Genomic DNA, 23,941 nt, shown 5'->3' with positions numbered 1-23,941 from the left:
CAGTAATGTTAAGTCCAGCTACAGTAATAGATATATGACAGTTTTAATCCAATTTGTTTATCCTCAAACAGAAACAGAATCATGATTTCATCTTTGTCTCCTAATTGCAATTTTCTTAGAGGGCTATCAGGTGGTTTTCAATATAGAAAAATGAATTTTAAAGGAGAAATATTAACATAGATTTATTGTCAGTCCCTTAAACATCATTTCTATGTAGACTTTTCAGTTAGCTTTTTCATTTCTCATGATATGAATTGCTTTATTGATTAGAATCCTGTGATCTGAGTGTATAATGAAAACCTGTAATGAAAAACTCAATTTAGAAAAAAAGCAATATTCTCAATAGTGATAACCAATTTTTTCTATGTTCATCATTTTAATCTATCTAGCATCATTTCCTATGTGAAATCAAAATATCCCTGAATCATGATATTATGTAGATAATCAATTAAATTGAAAGAATTATGTAAAATATATCTCTCAGTGGCTAACCTCTACTGGGTATAAACTACAATATTAATATTACTAGAGTCAATAGTTAACTATGCCACTGGAGAATTAAAGTGTTTTGTTAAAATATCTTATCTTGAGAAACACATAGAAAAATATTTATATGTTTTTGGAGAATTATATATAAATTATGAACAAAAATGTCTATTAAAGCTATAAAATCATAAGTATATTTTAAAATTTATGGACATTTCTCACACAAAGGTACTATATTATAGAACTTCATAATGCATTGCCTTTCTAAATCTTCCAGGAACTCAAATAAGTGACGATGAGATGCTTATTTTTATTAGGAAGAAAGAACAGTGAGCTCAATGAATATTTAGCAAGTTCAATCAGGGCTATAAGGCTGTTTCAATTCAAGCCAAAGATTTACATGACTTTAATTACTGTGTTTTTAGTCAGTATGTGTTCATGCCTCCTTCCAACACTGAAACTAATTCATCTTCAACAGACCAATCCGTATATGTGTACATATGTGTAAATGTGTATATAAAATTTGGCAAACTTTTTCATTGTCTTTTGTGTATGATTATTAACTAGGAAGAATTAGCACGTATACATAACTATATTTATGTAATGTATAATGCATATATGTTTAGAAGTTATAATGGCATATTTATGTTATTGATCTTGAAATCTTATAGCTTTCCTAATACAGGATTTAAAATGAGGCAGGTATGGTAGTTCATCTCTGTAATTACAGTATTTAGAGACTAGGACAGGGATATTCCCCAAATTCTGAAACTAGTAAGGCATATATAATGAGTTCTGGGCTAAAGAGAGAGAAAAAAGCAAATGTAGTAAACATTAGAAAAGCATTATAATGATATTAATTGTAAACACACCTTTTTATTCTTATTATGTACTTTATTTATGGATAACTTTTTTATAATGTGATTTTCAGAACCTTTATAAATGTAAACACATATATGCACATGCATGTGCACAGATGCTATTTCTACATGTACTTTAAACAAATATACTGTACCATGGTATGTCTTTTTAATACTTCATATATACTGCATATGCACATTATATGAAAGACATTACTGTAACGCTGTCCCTTTAAATATATGTTTATATATGTGAGAACTATTTTCTATTATGAAAATTCTGTGATATTGATATTTATAGTATACATTTTTTAATATATATATATGTATATATATAATGGAAAAGTTTCAGTCCAGTGATTTATGAGGGATACTTTTAACTCTCTCTAATCCTGTAGAACATATCTGTGTATTGAATATAATATTGGTGTAAGAGATTCCATTTGTATAGTGAGCAACTTACATCCTTTACTTATCCATTTAATTGAAGAAGATCTGAATTATTATTTTTGACAGAAGATTTAAATACATTTCTTATGTTTCCCAATCTTCCTGAACATAATTCCTACAAGGTCCAGAGGTATATTCAAAGGAGTTGTCACTGAATGAAGGGGAGAGAGGATGAGAGAGGAAATATGGGGAGAGACAGCTAAAATTAAGAGCCATTTGTGAAATAGTATGAAAACCTAATACAATAGAAGCACCATAAGAATCACATATATTATACACACACACAGACAGACACATATATGTATATGTATACACACACGTGTGTGTGTGTGTGCGTGCGTGTGTGTGTGTGTGTGTGTGTGTGTGTGTGTGTGTGACATCTAAGTGAAATTACCCAAAAATAGGTGAGAGAGAGCCCTAACTGGCCATCTATTATCACCAAATGATAAAGTTTATAGTACCATGATACTGATAATAAACATAAATAACTGATTTATTGGCTAAAGGGATGCTGTGGGAACCACCAAACAACCCAGGCTGTTCCCAAGACTATAAGTTGCTGAAGGCAACACCTACACACTTCATTGAATACAGAGAGATCAGGCTGATGTCTGTCTACATAGAGACTTCACCCCTAATTTCTAGCATCTTTGGTACAGGAAGGCAGACTGCTTGCTACCAAAGGGAAACATAAACACCAACTCAGGAAAAAAAAAATTACTTCGAACTACAAATCTGTATTGCCTGCAAGATGTGCTAGTGCAATGGTTACACAAATTTTGTGGGGGAAACTGACCAATATCTGATTAGACTTAAGTCCCACAGCATGTATGGAACCCACAACAGGTGCTGCTTGGGTGACCAAGAACCTGACGCTCAGGATAAAACCAACTACTACTGTACTTGCAGCAATAAAAACAAAAGTGATGTAGTAATAAAATGACTCCTAATGACATTCTGATCTACTCATACATCACTGCTTTGCTCAACCATTATCAGAGAAACTTCCTCATGTAGCAGTTGGGGGAAACACAGAGATCCACAGGCAAATATTATGAGTATGTATGTATTACCTAAGCATTATAATGATATTAATTGTGAACATTCTCTTTTATTCTTATTCTGTACTTTATTTATAGATAATACTTTTTCTTATAATGCAATTTTCAGAACATTTTATACATGCACACACATATATGCACATGTATACACACACACACATATATGGAGCGATAGAGTGATGGAGAAAGAGAGAGAGAAAAAGAAAAAGAGAAAGAGAAAGAGAGAGATATCTTGGAACAATCAGCTCTAAATGGGATGTTCCCTCAAATCCTCAGGTCTCAGGGAATCATGGGTAAGAAGAATCTGGAAGAGTGTAAGAGTCAAGGGGTTGGAGGACAACAGCCAATAAGACACTCTAAATTGACTGAGTGAAGTTCAAATGGATTTCCAGAGCCTGAAGCAGCTGCCTGGGTCTGGACTGGGTTCTTTGCATATATATTACAGCTCTAGGTTTAGTGAATTTATGGGATTCCTGAGAGTGCCAATGAGTGGGTCTCTGATTCTTGTGCCTTTACTTGGGCTCGTTTTCTTCTGTTTGCCTTGTCCAACTCTGATGTGTTAGTTTTTGTTTTATTTTAATTGGTTATTTATTTTTTTAGAAGCCTCCTTGTTTTCTAATCAATGAGAGAAAGGGGGTAGATCCAGATAGAAGGGGCAGGTGGAGAGGCATCTAAGGAGAGGTAAACCCTACTGAAAACATATTATGTGAGAAACAAATGAAAAAATTCTAATCCATATTGGACTTGACTTTTAAATCATTATTAGACAACAAATAATTCCAAATTTTGAGGAAAATGTTTCAAGGAAAACATTATTGCAAAGCATTCAATAAATATATTTCCTTTTTGTATTTGATGCTACATTTCACCCTAAAGGAAATAAAGATATATCCCAGTAATTGAGGAGGAAAGAGCTAAGTGCAGACTTGTGGCACTACATTTATGAATATTTTTATGGGTACTGACTGTTTTCTTCTATTTCTTTTGTATTAAAAAGTTCATAATGACTATATTGAGTTATCTAATAATAAAACCTTATTTTAAAATTACCTTTCATATATATATATATATATATATATATATATGATATCCTACAGTTTTAGTTTATGATTCAAAACCTTGTTTCTCATACATGATTTGTTTATTATATTTAAGGATTAAGTAATCATCTAGACAATTTAGGAAGAGTAAGAACACTGTTGTATCCAGCTTTTTATGTGAGCCCAGGATATCAGATTCAGTCATCAGGCTGGTAATTCTCTACTAAACCATCCCCACCACCTTCCAAAGATCTCTTTAGCTAACATTGGAGAAATTTCATAACTCCTAAAAATATTTTTTAAACCACAAAGTGTTGTAGAATATTATTTTAATGTGTGTTACTTTTGTTTATGCTGTGGAACATTTGTTTAATGATGCAATGATATGTTACATTTGTTTAACTCTGTGCAGCTGTGTTACTGTGCCTGTCTAAAACAGCTGACTGGTCTAATAAAGAGATGAACATCTAATAGTCAGGCACAAGAAAGGATAGGTGGGGCTGGCAGGCAGAAAGAAAAAATAGAAGGAGAGATCTTGAAGTCAGAAGAAAGATCAGGGAACAAGAGGGGAAGGAGGAGGACTACAGGGGACAGCCAGCAAGTCACTCAGCTACACTGCCAGACATGGAGTAAGAAGGAAAGAAAAGGTATACAGAAATAGAGAAAAGTAAAAGCCTGAAGGCAAAAGATAAATGGGGATAATTTAAGTTAAGAAAATCTGGCTAGAGACAAGCCAAGCTAAAGCTGGGCACTTATAATTAGGAAGAAGCCTCCTTGTGTGATTTATTTGGGAGCTGGGTGGCAAGCCCCCCAAAGAGCAAAGACCAAAGAGCAAAAACAACCACCAACAAACAACAATGCAACATTTAGTTTACTATGTAGCATGTGCATCAAATTTTGGTTCTTCTTTATGTAGATTCCATAGAATATTTAAAAGAATATTTCTAAAGCAAATGTCTTGAGAAAAAGAAGAAATTCAGGTTATGACCAAACTGTCCTTAATTCACTCATTTTACAACCTCATTTATCTGAAAATTTCACTCTATGTGCTGTGGTGATTTTGATACTTCTTTAACAATTTTATGGCTAACTGGAATCCCAAATACTGTATCTTTAATTTCCTAATGGTCTGCATTAGTGAACATTGTGATGATCATAAGACTGACATTTGCAAATGACATTGAAATATAAGTAAAGATGAGACAATGCTTTTTAATGGACAATCATGTAGTTACATGGAGCTTCTTTTGTGGGGTTTCCTCTGTGCTAGGAATTTCATATGTTATAATTTGTCCAAACTTCATAGCGAAAAAGTTATGGGCATCATTAGTAACATAGCCATTTACACATGTAAACAAAGCCATTTACACATGTAACAACATTAAATCATTTCCCTTCCCTCTCCCTTTCCCTCTCCCCCTCCACCTCCCTCCCTCCCCCTCTGTCTACACACACACACACACACACACACACACACACACACACACACACACACACGGTTTTTTTTAAGACAAGGTTTCTATGTGTAACAGCTCTGGCCATCCTGGAACTCACTCTATAGATCAGGCTGATCTGGAGTTCACAGAAATCTGCCTGCCTCTGTCTTCAGAGTGTAGGTTTAAAGACATGTGCTACCACCACCTACTCTATAGTTTATTATAAAACAGAGGTATTTATTTCATGTGTATATGTGTGCATGTGCCTAGTGTATGTATGTGCATCATGTGCAACCCAGGACATTTAATCATATCACAGTATTTCTTCTTTGAATTTGGAATGACTATTATTATTATTATTATTATTATTATTATTATTATTATTATAGTAGTAGTATGGATAAATCACTAAGTAAAATCGTAGTAGTGAGAGCGGAATATACTATCCATTTTTATTGAGTATATCCTTTGAAAATAAATTCTGTGAGTAGAAAAATTAAAGAAAAATGACTATTAGTTATTTAAGGCTAAATCTATAGAATTTGTGTTTTTTCTATTAATAAATATGAATTTTAAAATGGAGAAAATTAATGTTCTAATATAATTTGTGATTGTGTTATATCATCTAAAATTTAAAAGCAATATTAAATTCAAGTTTAACATCCATAGCTTTAGTATGTATTTTGTTTTACATGAAAATTTTCTTTACAAGTGTTCACTCTATTATATTATAGTCATTTTAAAATCATTGCTCTCAGGCACCCTCACCACTGTTGCTAATAGTCTAATCTGGAGTCATCTTTGTGGTTCCTGGGAATTTTTCAAGCACCAAGTTTCTGTTTAGCTCCATAATGACTCCTTTTATCAAGATATCTCTTTCATTTCTCTCCCACTCCATCCATCCCCCAGTTTGACCATCCCATTCCTTCATGTTCTCATTCCCCATCCCCTACTTTCTATTGCCCCCCACATCTCCAGTTTACTCATCTGGATCTCCTCTGTTTCCCTTTCCTAAGGTGATCTGTACATCCCTCTTAGGGTCCTTCTTGTGTCCTATCATCTATGGAGCTGTGGGTTGTGGTCTGATTGTCCTTTACTTTATATCTAGCATCAACTTATGAGTGAGTACATACCATGGTACTTGTTCCTACCTCAACTGAATGTACCAGGCTTACATTTCCCTCATGGGAAAGCTTACCCCATTGAAGGAGGAGATGAGGGAGGGACCTGGCCAGGAGCAGGAGGAGGGATGAGAAGGGGATCTGTGGTTGGTATCTAAAATGAATTCAAAAAATAAAAGAATTTTTCCCCCCATTTTCTCCAACAACTCCTCTTCAGTGCCCTAAATATCCCCTCCTGTATACATACATGTATATATATATATATATCGCACTGTGTAGAGTTAGTTCTGTCTATATATGCATGGGTGTGTCATCTCATGAAGCATAAATTTACCTAGTAGTGGTGATAACCTTATATTCTTCCTCCAGACACTATTAACTGACAATAGCTCCTTAGCTAAGAATGATCAGTATAAGTTTCACCCTGATTTGTACTGGAATTTTAGCTACATTGAATGTACTTTGATATAATGGCAATATGGTGAATGAATGCATGCATTGTGAACTGATACCAATTTCAAGCAACATATCCTTAATCTTAGTTATATTTGTGTGGTAGGAACATTTGGAAACTACCCTTTCAAATTCATGTTAGCAATAATGTATCACAAACCATCTTCACCACAATGATGAACTGAATGGTAAAACTTATAATTAAAAGAAATGGGCAATAGAGCTACACAGAGAATTCTCAACAGAAGAAGCTCAAATGGATGAAAGACCTTTAAGGAATTGCTCAACATCCTTAGTCATCAGGAAAATGCAAATCAAAACAACTCTGAGATACTATCTTATACCCATCAGAATGGCTAAGATCAAAACCACTGAAGACAGCCTATGTTGGAGAGGATGTGGAGCAAGGGTAACACTCCTCCAATGTTGGTGTGAATGTAAACTTGTACAGTCACTTTGGAAATAAATATGATGCTTTCATAGAAATTTGGGGATCAACCTCCCTCAAGATCCAGCTATACCATTCTTGGGCATATACCCAAGGAATGCTCAATCAGACCACAAGGACACATGCTCAACTATGTTCATAGCAGCATTATTTGTAATAGCCAGAAACTGGAACCAACCTAGATGCCCTTCAAATGAAGAATGGATAAAAAAAAATGTGGTACATATACACAATGGAGTACTACTCAGCAGAGAAAAACAATGACATCATGAAGTTTGCAGGCAAATGGATGGGACTAGAAAAAAAATCATCCTGAGTGAAGTAATCCAGACTCAGAAAGACAAATATGGTATGTACTCACTCATAATTGGATACTAGATGTAAAGCAAAGGATAACCAGACCGCAACTCACAACTCCAGGGAGGCTACCTAGTAAAGAGGACCCAAAGAAACACACAGGGATCTCCCATTGACAGAGAAATGGATGATATCTACATGAGCAAACTGGGGGTAGGGGTGGAGGTAATGGAGGGCAAGGGCTTGGGAAAGGGAGCTTAGGGGAGTGGGAGGTTCCAGCTGGACCAGAAGCAGAGTGGGAGAATGGAGAGGGAGATACCATGATGAATGAAGACCCCAGGGGAATAGGAAGAAGCAGAGTGCTAGAGAGGTCCCCAGAAATCCACAAAGATACCTCCACTGTAGACTATTGGCAATGGTCGAGAGAGTGCCTGAGCTGACCTGCTCTGGTGATCAAATGGCTGAACACCATGGCTGTTATGATAAAACTCTCATCTAGTGTCTGATGGAAGTAGATGCGGAGATCAGTGGCTGAGGCCCAGGTGGAGCTCCAGGAGTCCATTTGGCAAGAGAGAGGAGGAATTGTATGAGTGAGAGATATTAAGACCATGACTGCAAAAAGCATAGGGACAAATAGCCAAACTACTGGAAACACATGAACTGTGAACCAATGGCTGAGGAGCACCCATGGAACTGGACCAGGCCCTCTGGATGAGTGACACAGTTGATTAGCTTGAACTGTTTGGGAGGCACCCAGGCAGTGGATCCAGGACCTGTCCTTGTTGCATAAGCTGGCTTTTTGGAGTCTGGGGCCTATGCTGGGACACTTTCCTTAGCCTTGGTGTAGAGAGGAGGGGCCTGGACCTGCCTTGGCTAAGTCTACCAGGCTGGGCTGATTCCCCAGGGGAGACCTTGCCTTGGAGGATTTGGTGGGGGAAGGCTGAGGGTTGGGGGGATGGAGGATGGCAGAATCTGTGGCTGATATATGATATTAAGTTAATTATAAAATAAAAAATGAGTGTATGCTTTAAAAAAATCATTGCTCTCAGCCTTTGTAATTTGACTTGAGAATATTCCTATCTGTATACACAAGAGATTTTAAATTATAAGACCTCTCACATGATATACTTGTTTCTAAAACAGCCAGATTTTAATATTAGAAGTGACTCCCAAATCATAAATTAAATATTTTTATTCAGTTTGGATCTAATACACAACTTAAATCATTTGGCCTTGATTTATAAATTTCATTATATTCATCTATTTTTCTTAATGAATTGATATACCTGTTATACTTCAGTGTCATCTGTGTTCCTGAATAACCCATAAAGATACAAATATGAATATATTTTCTCCCAACATATAAAGTATCTTGTTGCTGAGCCTTTTCCAGTATAATTAACTATCAAGTCATACTCTACTAAATGACGATGTTTAGCAGAGCAATTAAAAATTATGAACAATTAATACTGCTACTACTCAAGGGAAATGGTAACCTAATTTGTTAACCAAGCAACACAAGATTTACTTCTTGTGTCTTTCTGAGAGTTGATGTAGTTCAATCAGAATATAAATGAAAAATGGAGGGAATTTATTTTTTATAATTTTATTACAAGTCAGTTGGAGATTACAGACAATATATTATGCAAAATACATGCTTGTTATGTTTTACAATTAAGCTGCTGAACCCATGTTCAGTGTGTGCCAGTGTTCTAGAGATGGACTTAGAGGTACACAAAATTAGATGAGGTTGTTTTTTAAAAATTGAAAAACACATGCCAGGTGGTGGTGGCGCACGCCTTTAATCCCAGCACTCGGGAGGCAGAGGCAAGCGGATCTCTGTGAGTTCGAGGCCAGCCTGGGCTACCAAGTGAGTTCCAGGAAAGGTGCAAAGCTACACAGAGAAACCCTGCCTCGAAAAACAAAACAAAAACAAAAACAAAAAAAAAAATGGAAAAACACCACTGACAAGTACCAACTTTCTGGGACCATTGTGTCCATATGCATGGACTCTACATGTTCTCAGCCCAACTGATTTCTGTTCGTTTCTTCAGTTTTTCCAGTGTTCTCTGTTTCTCTGTCTCTGTCTGTCTGTCTGTCTGTCTGTCTGTCTGTCTGTCTGTCTGTCTGTCTCTCTCTCTCTCTCTCTCTCTCTCTCTCTCTTGTGTGTGTGTGTGTGTGTTCTCTCTGTGTTTTTAAACATGTTTTTTTTTTTCTGGTTAATTATAACAGCACAGCACCTTTGAAGTGCTGCCGGACTGATACATCTCAACAGTGTACCATCAAGTTTAAGAAGCATTGTGATTAGTTGAACTTCCTTTACTCTATCAAGCCTACTTGAAGCACTCAGCACATCACTCTTCACCATCTACTGTGTTTTAGAAAAGTCTCTGACACTGTTCTTTTAATCTTTGCTGCTCTTTTCTTCAGACTCTCTTTCTTTCCTGAATTAAGTCCTGTAGGAGAAAGGTCTCTATCCTTTGCTTCTATTGGTCACTATAGCAACAACATTTGCTAGACACAAGGTGGAGTGTTTGGTAAAAATTACACATTTATTTTTCAAAACAATCATTGAGTACATTGGTGGGAAATTGTTGATCAGGAGCAGAAGCTTATTGTGTCACCATAGCTATGCCAGAGTTTTATTGAAGCTAGGTCAAATTCTTTATTCCTTTAGTGCATCCTTTATGCTAATAACAGCAGTGTCTTTATAAGGCTCAGATTTATTTTAATCCTCTTTACCTATATTAAAGCACTTAGCAAATAATAGATACTTTGTCTTTCCACGGTAGAAATGTTTGATATTAACAGCTGTTTGCATTTCTGACATTGTTTGTAGGGATCCCATTTCAGGGATGACTATCTAGCAAAAAGAGCCTCCTCCTTTCCCGAATGATGGCATCCATTTCATCATGTGCATTTTTATCCTATGCCTCCAGTTTCATCATCCTTAGATGCTTAACTCTTATTTATGTTTCAAGGCAACTCCAAATACCATACCATTTTGGCATAATCTTTAAGGACTGAATATGGAGGCCGGGTAGATTGGGAAGAACATTTTGAACTTTCTCCTTACTGCTTGTGTCATTTTAGGTATAGCTTGCATACAGTTTCTTAACTTTGAATTCAGTATATCAATACTTGACTTCACAGCTTATTATTTTTATTGAGTTAAAGTAACTAGTGCTTGGTAAATGGATAAATATACAACAGTTTCATTCTTAATTCTGACCTAACCTGAATATAATGACATTATGGAGTTCACATTTTATTTTTAGAATTTATAGAAATTTTGGCTGTAGGATTTCAAAATGTAGCCATGTGCCACTCAATCGGTGGTATAAAACATGACTGTCGAAGGAATTAGTATAATCAAAATCATCATACTGCATGCTTTCTTGACATGAATACAAATTCCACGGATTGTTTTATTTATGATTTATCACTTGTCATAAAGTATAAACACACTGTATCTATAATAAGATTGAATTCTTTCAATTGACTAGAATCACATAATTTTATTGGTTTAGCATTTGAGTCAATCATTTAAACAGAATGACTCTATGAGTAAAGTTTTTCACTCTTGTTAGAATCCACCCTAGTTTAAGGCAAAAGTATATGGCATCATCAGTTCAAAACAGGAAGAGTTGTAACATAGGCTGAGCCTGGAAAAATAAAAGTCAACATCCAGTTAACACCAGGGCACACCTGAATCTGCTGTCATTGATAGTGATTAGCATAGTTACAAAGGAAAGTTTTCAGATACAATGTTTGTTTTAGTACATTTTTAAGTAGCTTATTTAAATACATTTAAAATGCTTTTATCTAGATATGTTCTGGTAAAATCTAGGAAAACAAAAACAAAATAACAAAAACCCTCTTAACTATGTGAGAATCCATATTTCTCCTTCACCACTGGGTAATCACAATTTCCTGTTTTAAACCTGTCAGAAGCCTAAATCCCTAAGGAAAATAGAGGATAGAACTTCTTAAATATTTATTAAAGCCTATGAATTATTACTTTCTCCAGTTTATCTTCTTCAGTGGTTATGCATGATGTCAGTGATGATACTTTCCTTAGACCTAATGAAGGACCTCAGAGGATAGACATACCGCAATTAGACTCTTGCCTGGAGTTGCCTCTTTATATTATTAATTAATGTGTGTAGCACTCTTTAACATTATAAGATACATGAATGTACAATTATAGGAAAGAGTGTATCTCGAGTTTAATTTAAATTTCCTGCATGTGCATTTTGAGGGACAGTGTAAAAACATTCATTTAATGACAATCAATTAATTTCTTAGCTATAGAGCAACAGAGATGTGAATGTGTTTATTATGCATATTAAAAAGAGCACATTGAAAGTAAAGAATATGTCAAACTATGAATGATCTACTTATCTTAAAGAAAGGAAGATCAACTTATGGCAACGAATGGTTTAAGCCACGTGCCTTTTTAGACAAAGGAGGCTCAGAGACTTAGATCATTGATTGGCCCATTCTTCCCACCGCTGTTAAATACCGACATTATATACACTTGTTTTAGATTTTTGAATCTTAAAAGTTCATGGTGGTGGGGCAAAGGAAAATTGATTGTGAAGAATTGTGTAATGTCTATGATATTGTTTTCACACAGCTAGGGGATGAAGTTAGTAATACTGAATCCTGGGGATTGGTATAACTTTTATCTTTAGTACATAGAATAAATCACAGCAAATGACAAGACAGACTGGATCTAAGTCAACAGTGAATATCAGTTAAAAATTCCTATGGTTTCCAGTGCTTGCTGAGAATCTTTTGGGAGAAAACATTGGGGTGATGCATGTAAAAGAGCAATATGAGCTGGTGATATAGCCCATGTGATAGAGTGTCTGCCTAATGTACATAAGATACAGCTTAAAACACTAGTATCTTTGTCAAAAATTATATGTTCATAGGTGTGCAGATTAATGTCAGGGTCTTCAATTTGATTCCATTGGTCTACATGTTGGTTTTTTTGCCAATACCAAGCTGTTTTTATTACTGTAGCTCTATAGTGGAGCTTGAGGTCAGGGATCGTGATGCCTCCAGAGGTTGTTTTATTGTACAGGATTCTCTTGGCTATCCTGGGTTTTTTGTTTTTCCATATGAAGTTGAGTATTATTCTTTCAAGGTCTGTGAAGAATTGTGTTAGTATTTTGATGGGAATTGCAAATTGCATTGAACATGTAGATTGCTTTTGGTAAAATTGCCATTTTTACTATGTTGGTTCTGCCTATCCATGAGCATGGGAGATCTTTCCATTTTCTGACATCTTCAATTTTTTTTCAGGGACTTAAAGTTCTTGTTGTATAGGTTCTTCACTTGCTTGGTTAGTGTTACCCCAAGATATTTTATGTCATTTGTGGCTATTGTAAAGGGTGATATATCTCTGATTCCCTCTCAGCTTCTTTGTTCATTGTATATAGGAGGGCTATTGATTTTTTTGAGTTGATCTTGTATCCTGCTATGTTGCTGAAGGTGTTTATAAGCTGTGTCAGTTCCTTGGTGGAATATTTGGGGTCACTAAAGTATATTATCTTATCATCTGCAAATAGGGAAAGCTTGAATTCTTTCTTTCCAATTTTTATCCCCTTAATCTCCTTATGTTGTCTTATTGCTCTGGCTAGAACTTCAAGTACTATATTGAATAAGTATGGGGAGAGCAGACAGCCTTGCCTGGTTCTTGATTTTAGTGGAATTGCTTTGAGTTTCTCGCCATTTAATTTGATGTTGGCTGTTGGCTTGCTATAAATTGCCTTTATTATGTTTAGGTATGTTCCCTGTATTCCCCAAGGAACTGATACAGCTTATAAACACCTTTAGCAACACAGCAGGATACAAGATCAACTCAAAAAAAAGTAGCCTTCCTATTTACAATTGACAAAAAGGCTGAGAAGGAAATCAGAGATACATCACTCTTTACAATAGCCATAAATGACATAAAATACCTTGGTGTAACACTAACCAAGCAAGTGAAGGACCTATATGACAAGAATTTAAGTCCCTGAAAAAAGAAATTGAAGAAGATGTAGGAAAAATGAAAAGATCTCACATGCTCATGGATAGGCAGAATAAACATATTAAAAATGGCAATTTTACCAAAAGCAATCTACAGATTCAGTGCAATCACCATCAAAATACCAACACAATTCTTCACAGATTTGGAAAGAACAATACTCAACTTCATATGGAAAAACAAAAAAACAATGATAGCCAAAATAATCCTGTACAATAGAACAACCTCTGGAGGCATCACAATCCCTGACTTCAAGCTCTGCTATAGAGCTACAGTAATAAAAACAGCTTGGTACTGGCATAAAAACCAACATGTGGACCAATGGAATCAAATTGAAGACCCTGACATTAATCCACACACCTATGAACATATGATTTTCAACAAAGAACCCAAAACTGTAAAATGGAATTAAAGAAAAACATCTTCAGCAAATGGTGCTGGCATAACTGGATGTCAACATGTAGAAGGCTGCAAATAGATCCATATCTGCCACTGTGTACAAAAATTAAGTCCAAATGGATCAAAGACCTCAACATAAATCCTGTTGCTCTGAACCTGATAGAAGAGAAAGTAGGAAGTTGTCTTGAATGCATCGGCACTGGAGATCACTTCCTAAATATAACACCAGTAGCACAGACACTGAGAGAAACAATCAATCAGTGGGACCTCTTGAAACTGAGAAGCTTTTGTAGAGCAAAGGACACGGTCAACAAGGCAAAGTGACAGCCTACAGAATGGGAAAAGGTCTTCAGCTACCCCACATCTGACAGAGGACTGATATATATAAGTCCTGAATCATATCAGTCAAATGGCTGAAAGACATTTAAGGAATTGCTCAACATCCCTAATCATCAGGGAAATGCAAATCAAAACAACTCTGAGATACCACCTTATGCCTGTCAGAATGGCTAAGATCAAAAACACTGAAGACACCTTATGCTGGAGAGGATGTGGAACTAGGGGAACTCTCCTCCACTGCTGATGGGAATGCAAGCTTGTACAACCACTTTGGAAATCTATATGGCACTTTCTTAGAAAATTGGGAATCAATCTCCTCCATGATCCAGATATACCACTCTTGAACATATACCCAAGAAATGCTCAATCATACCACAAGAACACTTTCTCAGCTATGTTCATATCAGCATTGTTTGTAATAGCCAAAACCTGGAAACAACCTAGATGCCCTTCAGCTGAAGAATGGATAAATAAATTGTGGCACATTTACACAATGGAATACTACTCAGCAGAGAAAAACAATGACATCATGAGGTTTGCAGGCAAATGGATGGATCTAGAAAAAATCATCCTGAGTGAGGGAACCCAGACTCAGAAAGACAAACATGGTATGTACTCACTCATAGGAGAATACTAGATGTAGAACAAGGATGACTGGACTGCTACTCACATCACCAGGGAGGCTACCTGGAAAACAGGACCCCAAGAAAGACACGAGGATTGCCCAATAACAGAGAAATGGCTGAGATCTACATGAACAACCTGGACAAGAGTGGGAGTAATGAAGGGCGAGGGTCGAGCGAAAGAGCCTGTGGGAGCGGGAGATCCCAGCTGGATCAAGAACAGAGAGGGAGAACAAGGAATAGGAGACCATGGTAAAATAAGTCCTCATGAGAAAAGGAAGAAACAAAGTGCTAAAGAAGCCCACAGAAATCCACAAAGATACCCCCACAATAGACTGTTGACAATGGGCGAGAGACAGCCAGAACTGACCTACACTGGTGATGGGATGGCTAAACACCTTAATACTCGTGCTAGAAACTCCATCCAGTGACTGAAGAATCTGGATGCAGAGATCCACGGCTAGGCCCCAGGTGGAGCTCCAGGAGTCTAATTAGTGAGGAAGAGGAGGGTTTATATGAGCGAGAATTGTTGAAACCAAGGTGGGATAAAGCACAGGGATAAATAGCCAAAGAATGGAAACACATGAACTAGGAACCAAAAGCTGAGGGGCCCCCAACTGGATAAGGCCCTCTGAATAGTTGAGACAGCTGATTGGCTTGATCAGTTTGCGAGGCATCTAGGCAGTGGTACCAAGTCCTGTGCTCATTGCATGAGTTGGCTGTTTGAAACCCTGGGCTTATGCAGGGATGCTTGGCTCTGTCTGGGAGGAGGGGACTGGACATACCTGGACTGAGTCTACCAGGTTGATCTCAGTCCCTGGGGGAGGCTTTGCCCTGGAGGATGTGGGAATAGGGGCTGGGCTGTGGGGAAGGGGAGAGGGCCAGGAGGGGGGAGAACAAGGTAATACATGGCTGATATGTAGAACTGAATGGTATTGTAAAATAAAATAAAAGGGGGAAAAAAGAAAAACCAATAAAAAAATTAAAAAAACCCTAGTATCATAAAAGTTGTCTTTAATTAAAAGGAGCTAAAGATGGAAAAACATGATTTAGATGTGACAAATGCATCTTTATTGCTTCTCAGTGTAGTATCAATTATATTGTGATACAAGGGCCAATATCTTTGACTAGTGGCTCAAATATGATTATTTATTAAAGTTCAAACATAACATAAAATCAAACATGATTAGAACATGTAAACTGGGAAGAAGAGTGATGATCATTCACTCACCCTTATGCCAAGAGGAAATTAATCAATGCCAAAGAGTGCAGAAAACTAACTCAATTTGATAAGGATGGGACTGTGCCTAGCTGAAGCTTTCCCAACATTCATTGTAGTACATTTGAAAGAATATAAAATTGTGCTTAGGGTATTAGTTTATAGTCTTTTTCTGCTGAGTGGTACTCCATTGTGTATATGTACCACATTTTATTTATCCATTCTTCAGTTGAAGGGCATCTAGGTTGTTTCCAGATTCTGGCTATTACAAACAATGCTGTTATATACATAGCTGAGCATGTGCCTTTGTGGTATGATTAGCATTCCTTGGGAATATGTCCCAGAGTGGTATACCTGGGTCTTGGGGGAGATTGATTCCCAATTTTCTAAGAAAGCACCATATTGATTTCCAAAGTGGCTGTACAAGCTTGCATTCGCACCAACAGTGGAGGAGAGTTCCCCTTGCTCTACATCCTCTCCATCATAAACTGTCTTCAGTGTTTTTGATCTCAGCCATTCTGATGGGTGTAAGGTGGTATCACAGAATCGTTTTGATTTGCATTTCCCTGATGATTAGGGATTTTGAGCAATTCCTTAAAGGTCTTTCAGCCGTTTGAGCTTCCTCTGTTGAGAATTCTCTGTTTAGCTCTATAGCCCATTTCTTAATTGGACTGTTGGACATTTGATGTCTAATTTCTTGAGTTCTTTTTATATTCTGGATATCAGCCCCCTGTCAGATGTGGGGTAGCTGAAGACCTTTTCCCATTCTGTAGGCTGTCACTTTGCCTTGTTGACCGTGTCCTTTGCTCTACAAAAGCTTCTCAGTTTCAAGAGGTCCCACTGATTGATTGTTTCTCTCAGTGTCTGTGCTACTGGTGTTATATTTAGGAAGTGATCTCCAGTGCCGATGCATTCAAGACAACTTCCTACTTTCTCTTCTATCAGGTTCAGAGCAACAGGATTTATGTTGAGGTCTTTGATCCATTTGGACTTAATTTTTGTACACAGTGGCAGATATGGATCTATTTGCAGCCTTCTACATGTTGACATCCAGTTATGCCAGCACCATTTGCTGAAGATGTTTTTCTTTAATTCCATTTTACAGTTTTGGGTTCTTTGTTGAAAATCATATGTTCATAGGTGTGTGGATTAATGTCAGGGTCTTCAATTTGATTCCATTTGTCCACATGTTGGTTTTTATGCCAGTACCAAGCTGTTTTTATTACTGTAGCTCTATAGCAGAGCTTGAAGTCAGGGATTGTGATGCCTCCAGAGGTTGTTCTATTGTACAGGATTATTTTGGCTATCATTGTTTTTTTGTTTTTCCATATGAAGTTGAGTATTGTTCTTTCCAAATCTGTGAAGAATTGTGTTGGTATTTTGATGGTGATTGCACTGAATCTGTAGATTGCTTTTGGTAAAATTGCCATTTTTACTATGTTAATCCTGCCTATCCATGAACATTGGAGATCTTTTCATTTTTCCTACATCTTCTTCAATTTTGTTTTTCAGGGACTGAAAGTTTTTGTCATACAGGTCCTTCACTTGCTTAGTTAGAGTTACTCCAAGGTATTTTATATCATTTGTGGCTATTGTAAAGGGTGATGTATCTGATTTCCTTCTCAGCCTCTTTGTCAATTGTATATAGGAGGGCTACTGATTTTTTTGTGTTAATCTTGTGTCCTTTTACATTGCTGAAGGTGTTTATAAGCTGTCTGAGTTCCTTGGTGGAATCTTTGGGGGTCACTCAAGTATACTATCATATCATCTGCAAATAGGGAAAGCTTGACTTCTTCCTTTCTAATTTGTATCCCCCTGATCTCCTTATGTTGTCTTACTGCTCTCGATAAACTTCAAGTACTATATTGAATAAGTATGGGGAGAGTGGACAGCCTTGCCTTGTTCCTGATTTTTGTGGAATTGATGACATCATGAGGTTTGCAGGCAAATGAATGGATCTAGAAAAAAATCATCCTGAGTGAGGTAAGCCAGATTCAGAAAGACAAACATGGTATGTACTCACTTATAAGTGGATATTAGATGTAAAGCAAAGCATAACCAGACTGCAACTCATAATTCTAGGGAGGCTCCATAGTAAAGAGGACCCTAAGAAAGACACAGGGATTGCCCAATGACAGAGAAATGGATGAGATCTACATGTGTAAAATGGACATGAAGGGGGCTAATGAAGGGCAAGGGTCGGGGGGAAAGAGAGCTTAGTGAAGCGGGAGATGCCAGCTGGATCAAGAACAGAGGGGGAGAACAAGGAATAGGAGACCATGGTAAAGGAAGACCACACGAGAATAGGAAGAAGCAAAGTGCTAGAGAGATCCTCAGAAATCCACAAAGATACCTCCACAATAGACTGCTGACAATGGTCGAGAGAAAGCCGAACTGACCTACTCTTGTGATTGGATGGCCCAATACCCTAACTGTTGTGCTAGAACTCTCATCCAATGACTGATGGAAGTGGATGCAGAGATCCACGGCCAGGCCCCAGGTGGAGCTCCAGGAGTCCAATCTGTGAGAAAGAGGAGGGATTTTATGAGCTAGAGTTGTTGAGACCATGATTGAAAAAAGCACAGGGACAAATAGCCAAACTAGTGGAAACACATGAACTATGAACAAATAGCTGAGGAGCCTCCCAACTGGATCAGGCTCTCTGGATAAATGAGACAGCTGATTAGCTTGAACTGTTTGGCAGGCTCCCAGGCAGTGGATCCAGAACCTGTCCTTAGTGCATGAGCTGACTTTATGGAGCCTGGGGCCTATGCTGGGACACTTTGCTCAGCCTGGGTGAAGGGAGGAGGGGACTGGACCTGCCTGGACTGAATTTACCAGGCTGAGCTGAATCTCAGGGGAGTCCTTGCCCTGGAGGAGATTGGAATGGGTGGTGGATTGGGGAGAGAGCGGGGGTGGGGTGGGGGGGAGGAAGGAAGACAGGGGAATCCATGGCTGTTTAAATTAAATTATAAAATTAAAGATGAGTATCAAGGTAAGTATCTAATAATAGAAACTAGAATACATAGTCATAGCTCACTCCCACATTGTAATAATTCATTGGATCTAATTAAAAAAGTTCTTTCACTTGTAGGGGAAGATTCTTATTTCCTATAATTTTCCCTATTCAAATTTCTTGACATTTTGCTAATTTCTCTAATTGCTCATTGACATTATGGCTATGATTCTATAATTATACAACACTGTTACAGATAATAAAGGGAATGAAGGCCGGGCGGTGGTAGTGCACGCCTTTAATTCCAGCACTAGGGAGGCAGAGCCAGGCGGATTTCTGTGAGTTCGAGGCCAGCTTGGGCTACCAAGTGAGTTCCAGGAAAGGCGCAAAGCTACACAGAGAAACCCTGTCTCGAAAAACCAAAATAAATAAATAAATAAATAAATAAATAAATAAATAAATAGAATGAAGGCTGCAACATTTTTAGTGTTTCTGGCCTTAATCATATGATCCTCTTTGAGGTACACAGTTATGTAGTACATACTGTATAAATTTTCTACCTAGTTTCAGAAGGACAACACCACTGTCAAAACGATAATATTGGATCATCATAGACAATACATTTACTTAGTGATTTCTTATCTGATATACACTTGTATATTTTGATTATTGAAGCAAAGGTCTAATTTCTGTGTTTGTCTAGTTATAAGGATAGAATATGCTCAAATTTATATTTCATATTTATTATTTGAAAATCAATTTTTTATGTGTGTATGTGAATGTGTGTGTGTGGGGGGGGGTAATTTATGTTTATACTTGTGAATTCATACTCTATAGGCCAAAGGGTAGCCTCAGCTCTTCAGGTTCTGTCCATTTTGTATTTTTGAGATGTGATCTCATATGCCTGAAGTTAACCAAGCAGGCTAGGATGGCTGTCCAGCAAGACTCAGGCTCCCCCTGCCTCCACTTGACCTGCAGTATAATTACAGTGGCAAAGTATCACACATGACTTAAAATGTTGGTTCTGGGGATAGAACCCAGGTCCTTGTGATTACAATGCTGAGTCGTCTTGTTGGCTTGAAAGTGAATTATTAATGCCTGTGCTTTGTTTTCTTGAGTACAATGAGATTTTGTCAAATCTGGCTATCCATGTGTTTTCAGCTCAATTGATATTATTAGTATATGCAATAAAAAAAACTTGCCATCAATTTAACCCACTCATATATTATATTCATTTGGTACATCCAGGGTATATTTTTCAACCTGATGCTCTGGATTTAGACAAACATATACCATGTTGTGTCAAAAGTTTTAAATGTCATCACTATTGTTTCTATTTTATCCCTGTGCATTTCTAATATATACAGCAAAGGTAAATTGACCAAAGATAATTCAAATAAACACTTATTTTGTGTCTATGCTGTAATGCAGTGGGAAGTTACTGTTGAAGTCTCCTGCATTCCTTTGATTACAAGCAATTCATTTGTGATATACTTTTAGTTTGTCCCATCAAGAGCATAAAACTAGGGCCTGATAAGTTCAGTTGGTAAATTGTTTACCTTAAAATGTGAGGACTTGTGTTTGATATGTAGAAATCACATGAGAATGTCACATACATTGACCACCCAGAATTGCCATGCTGGCAAGATGGAAACATCAGGATTTCTGGATCTCACTGTCTAGACAGTATAGCTTGCCTCTTCTCAACCAGTGAGTCATGGACCTCTTTGTGGGCTGTATATCAGATATCCTGCATATCAGATGTTTACATTACTATTCATAATAGCAGCAAAATTACACTTAAGATGTAGCAATAAAATAATTGTATGGTTAATATATTTGGGGCTCACCACAATATGTGGAACTATATTAAAGTTTGCAGCATTAGGAAGGTTGAGAACCACTGGAATAGCCTAATTGTTGAGATTCAAGATGATAAGAGACCCTGTTACAAAGTGGTTTGATAGATTTTCTGAGAAATGAACCTGGATGTTGACCTCAAGCCTGCACAAACACAGACATATATGTGTGAGTGTACGTGCACACATATGTGCTCTTGCACCAACATGATCTCACCCCCCCACACACAAACATATGCACACACTCACTCTCTCTCTCTCACGATAAACCTACTTCCCAGACATGAAACTGTTTGTTTTTTAAAAGAAAACTATTTTCATCAAATGAGCTCATTATAATTAATGGTTTACAATTGTAAATTTAGAATTAAAAGACAAAAACAAAAACCTTCGTGGTTTGAATCCAGGACTATGATAATGACATTTTTTAAGCTAGAATAAGGCTGTTTTAAACCATTGGAAATGGTTTTTAATTTGTTCAACAAAACTTTTTTAAATGTATATACTATGGGGTGACAATGATAGCTACTTTATTACATACCCCCAAAATGTGAGTGTATTAGTTACTTTCTTGTTGCTGTGATAAAATATCCTGACTGAAAAAAAACAACACCTTAATGAAGAAAGGGTTAATTTTTAGATTACAGTTCCACAAGGGTAGAATCCATCATGGATGGAGAAGGCCTAGTAGCTGAAGCAGAAAGTAGAGAGATCACATTTCATTCATACACAGAAAGAAATTGGAATGAGCTTATGAACCTTCACAGGCCATCTCTACTGGTATACTTTCCCCAGCAAGCCTTTTCATTTAATTAAAATGGGCTTTTACATACTGTTTTTGTAGATAAGCAGTATATAATAATGATAATTACATAAATCTCAAAAGCATCACAAGTCACATTATTTGAGGAGAATACAAGATGAGAGGAGAAACGCCAATTACTTCTTTTCCTTCAAATTGCTCACACAAAGTTCATACCCATTTTCTCTGCTGACAAGGCTTAATAGTTTGCTGAGATTAATGGGCTAAAAAGTCCTCGCTTTAGGGAAGGGAGAGAAATCATAGAAGCATAACAGAATTATGGAAGGAAAGACTGAAAATTTGTAGAAGTCATAAATTAGTTTGAAATAAAGGGTTAGCAGAGGTTAGATATTGAATTCAAGTCAAAAAAGAAAAATATTTCTGTTTACACTTATCTGAAAAACACGAAGCTTCAAGTGTTGGCATCTTTATAATCAAATCCTTTGCTTTTGTAATCTGGCCAGGGTATTGGGTATGAACAGCCAACTTGTGACTATCAAAGCAGGCAGAGCAAAACTACCCAGGAAATTAACTGAAGAGTCTAGAGGTTCATGAAAATTAATAGGCCACTGTGTTTGTATTTTTAGGAAAATTTAAGATATTAATATATTGTGAAGGGTTCACTAGGAGTCAGTTTACTTATATTAGCATATTTTATTTGTTGTCTTACTACATTTTATTTTTATCCCATTAGTCTATTTTCATGGCTAACACAGTTCTGTTTTAATTAAAACACCAAGCTACATATATTATACTCAGTAGCTGTTTTAGAAACATCCTCAGAATTATTGTGGAAGTGATTCAGTTGAACAAAAGGAATATGATCATGGCACTAATGATAAGATCCCTGAACCAAAGCAAAATGTAGCTACTACCAGCAAATTTTAACTATGGAATATTTTTGTTAATAAAACGTATATGTTCCCTTGGAACAAACTGTGTCACCAATCTTACCTTAAGAAAGAAGCTGTCATAATCTGTCCTGTATAAAAATTATTGTCACCCTGGAATAAAGAAAATTCAATATTACTACTGTAGTTATGTAACTCATCATTTATTTTTTTAAAAAAAATGAACAAGAGTCAGAGACAGACGCTTTCTCTCACTGTTAAGAGTCCCAGAAGAAGACCAAGCTATACAACTGTCAGATATATGCAGAGGATCTAGATCTGTCCTATGCTGTCTCTGACTCTTTTACTGGCTTTTGGGATGCTATTTCTTATACTGGGTTGCCTTACTCAGCCCTAATACTAGGCAATGTGCTTTTTGTTACTACAACTTCATATACCATGTTTTGTTGATATCCATGGAAGGCCTGCCCTTTTCTGAATAGAAACAGAGAGGAGTGTATGGGGGAGGGGGTAGAAGGGACGTGGGGAAGAGGGACTAGGAGGAGAGAAGGGAAGGGAAACAGCAGTCAGTATGTAAAAAAAAGTAATAATTAAAAGATGAACAAGATTTTATCACATTTGCTATTTTCATGAAACTGAATTATTCTTATATTTACTACATTTTATAAATAGACAAACACTATAGAATACATTTAACATAATTTATTATATGTATCATAACATATTTTTGTCTAATTAAACTATGAATTAAAAGTTATCAAATAAAATGTTAAACTCTGCAATATAGCACATTACAAAGGTAACATATATAATTATCTTTTAACATAATTGATTTTATACTAAGCAATGAATTATACATTACAATATTTCACTTATGTTCTGGGCTATTTTGTCTATGGAAGTAATTTTAGTCTATAGTACTGAGTTTCTCCTCAACTAAAAGCGCATAGGGTAGTTTGCTACAAATTTATCCATGTTATTGATTTTTCCATCATCTATAAGGGCTTACAACATTCACGAGATTGTTCCTGCTACAACATTATAAATTCATTGCCTGGAACACAGTTTGCTATTGAATGTCTGCCAGACTATGTTAACAAGGGTATTCACAGAAAAACCAAAGCTGTAATACAGTGAAAATGTGAAACAAATTCTATAAAGATTGTTTCTTTCCAAAGTCATTTGCATTTAACTAACCAAA

The 23,941-nt window shown here is 36.6% G+C and overlaps 1 protein-coding gene across 6 annotated transcripts in view; it reads right to left on the bottom strand.

The window, feature by feature from the left end:
• Mgat4c (MGAT4 family member C) overlaps positions 1–23,941 on the bottom strand; it is a 675,471-nt gene that overhangs the window by 23,983 nt on the left and 627,547 nt on the right. For 5 of the 6 annotated variants that reach the window (XM_076553844.1, XM_076553845.1, XM_076553843.1 and 2 more), the window contains one exon: positions 22,844–22,893. The exons of the other annotated variant lie outside the window; for it this stretch is intronic. The gene's annotated coding sequence lies outside the window, so the exon portion shown is untranslated. The remainder of the gene's footprint in view (positions 1–22,843; positions 22,894–23,941) is intronic. 6 annotated transcript variants of the gene reach the window in all.

Source organism: Peromyscus maniculatus, chromosome 18, assembly GCF_049852395.1.
Source record: "Peromyscus maniculatus bairdii isolate BWxNUB_F1_BW_parent chromosome 18, HU_Pman_BW_mat_3.1, whole genome shotgun sequence".
In the NCBI taxonomy this organism is placed as follows: Eukaryota; Metazoa; Chordata; class Mammalia; order Rodentia; family Cricetidae; genus Peromyscus; species Peromyscus maniculatus.
The sequence above is the reverse complement of the archived record's forward strand: the minus strand, read 5'-3'. Positions and strand labels throughout refer to the sequence as shown.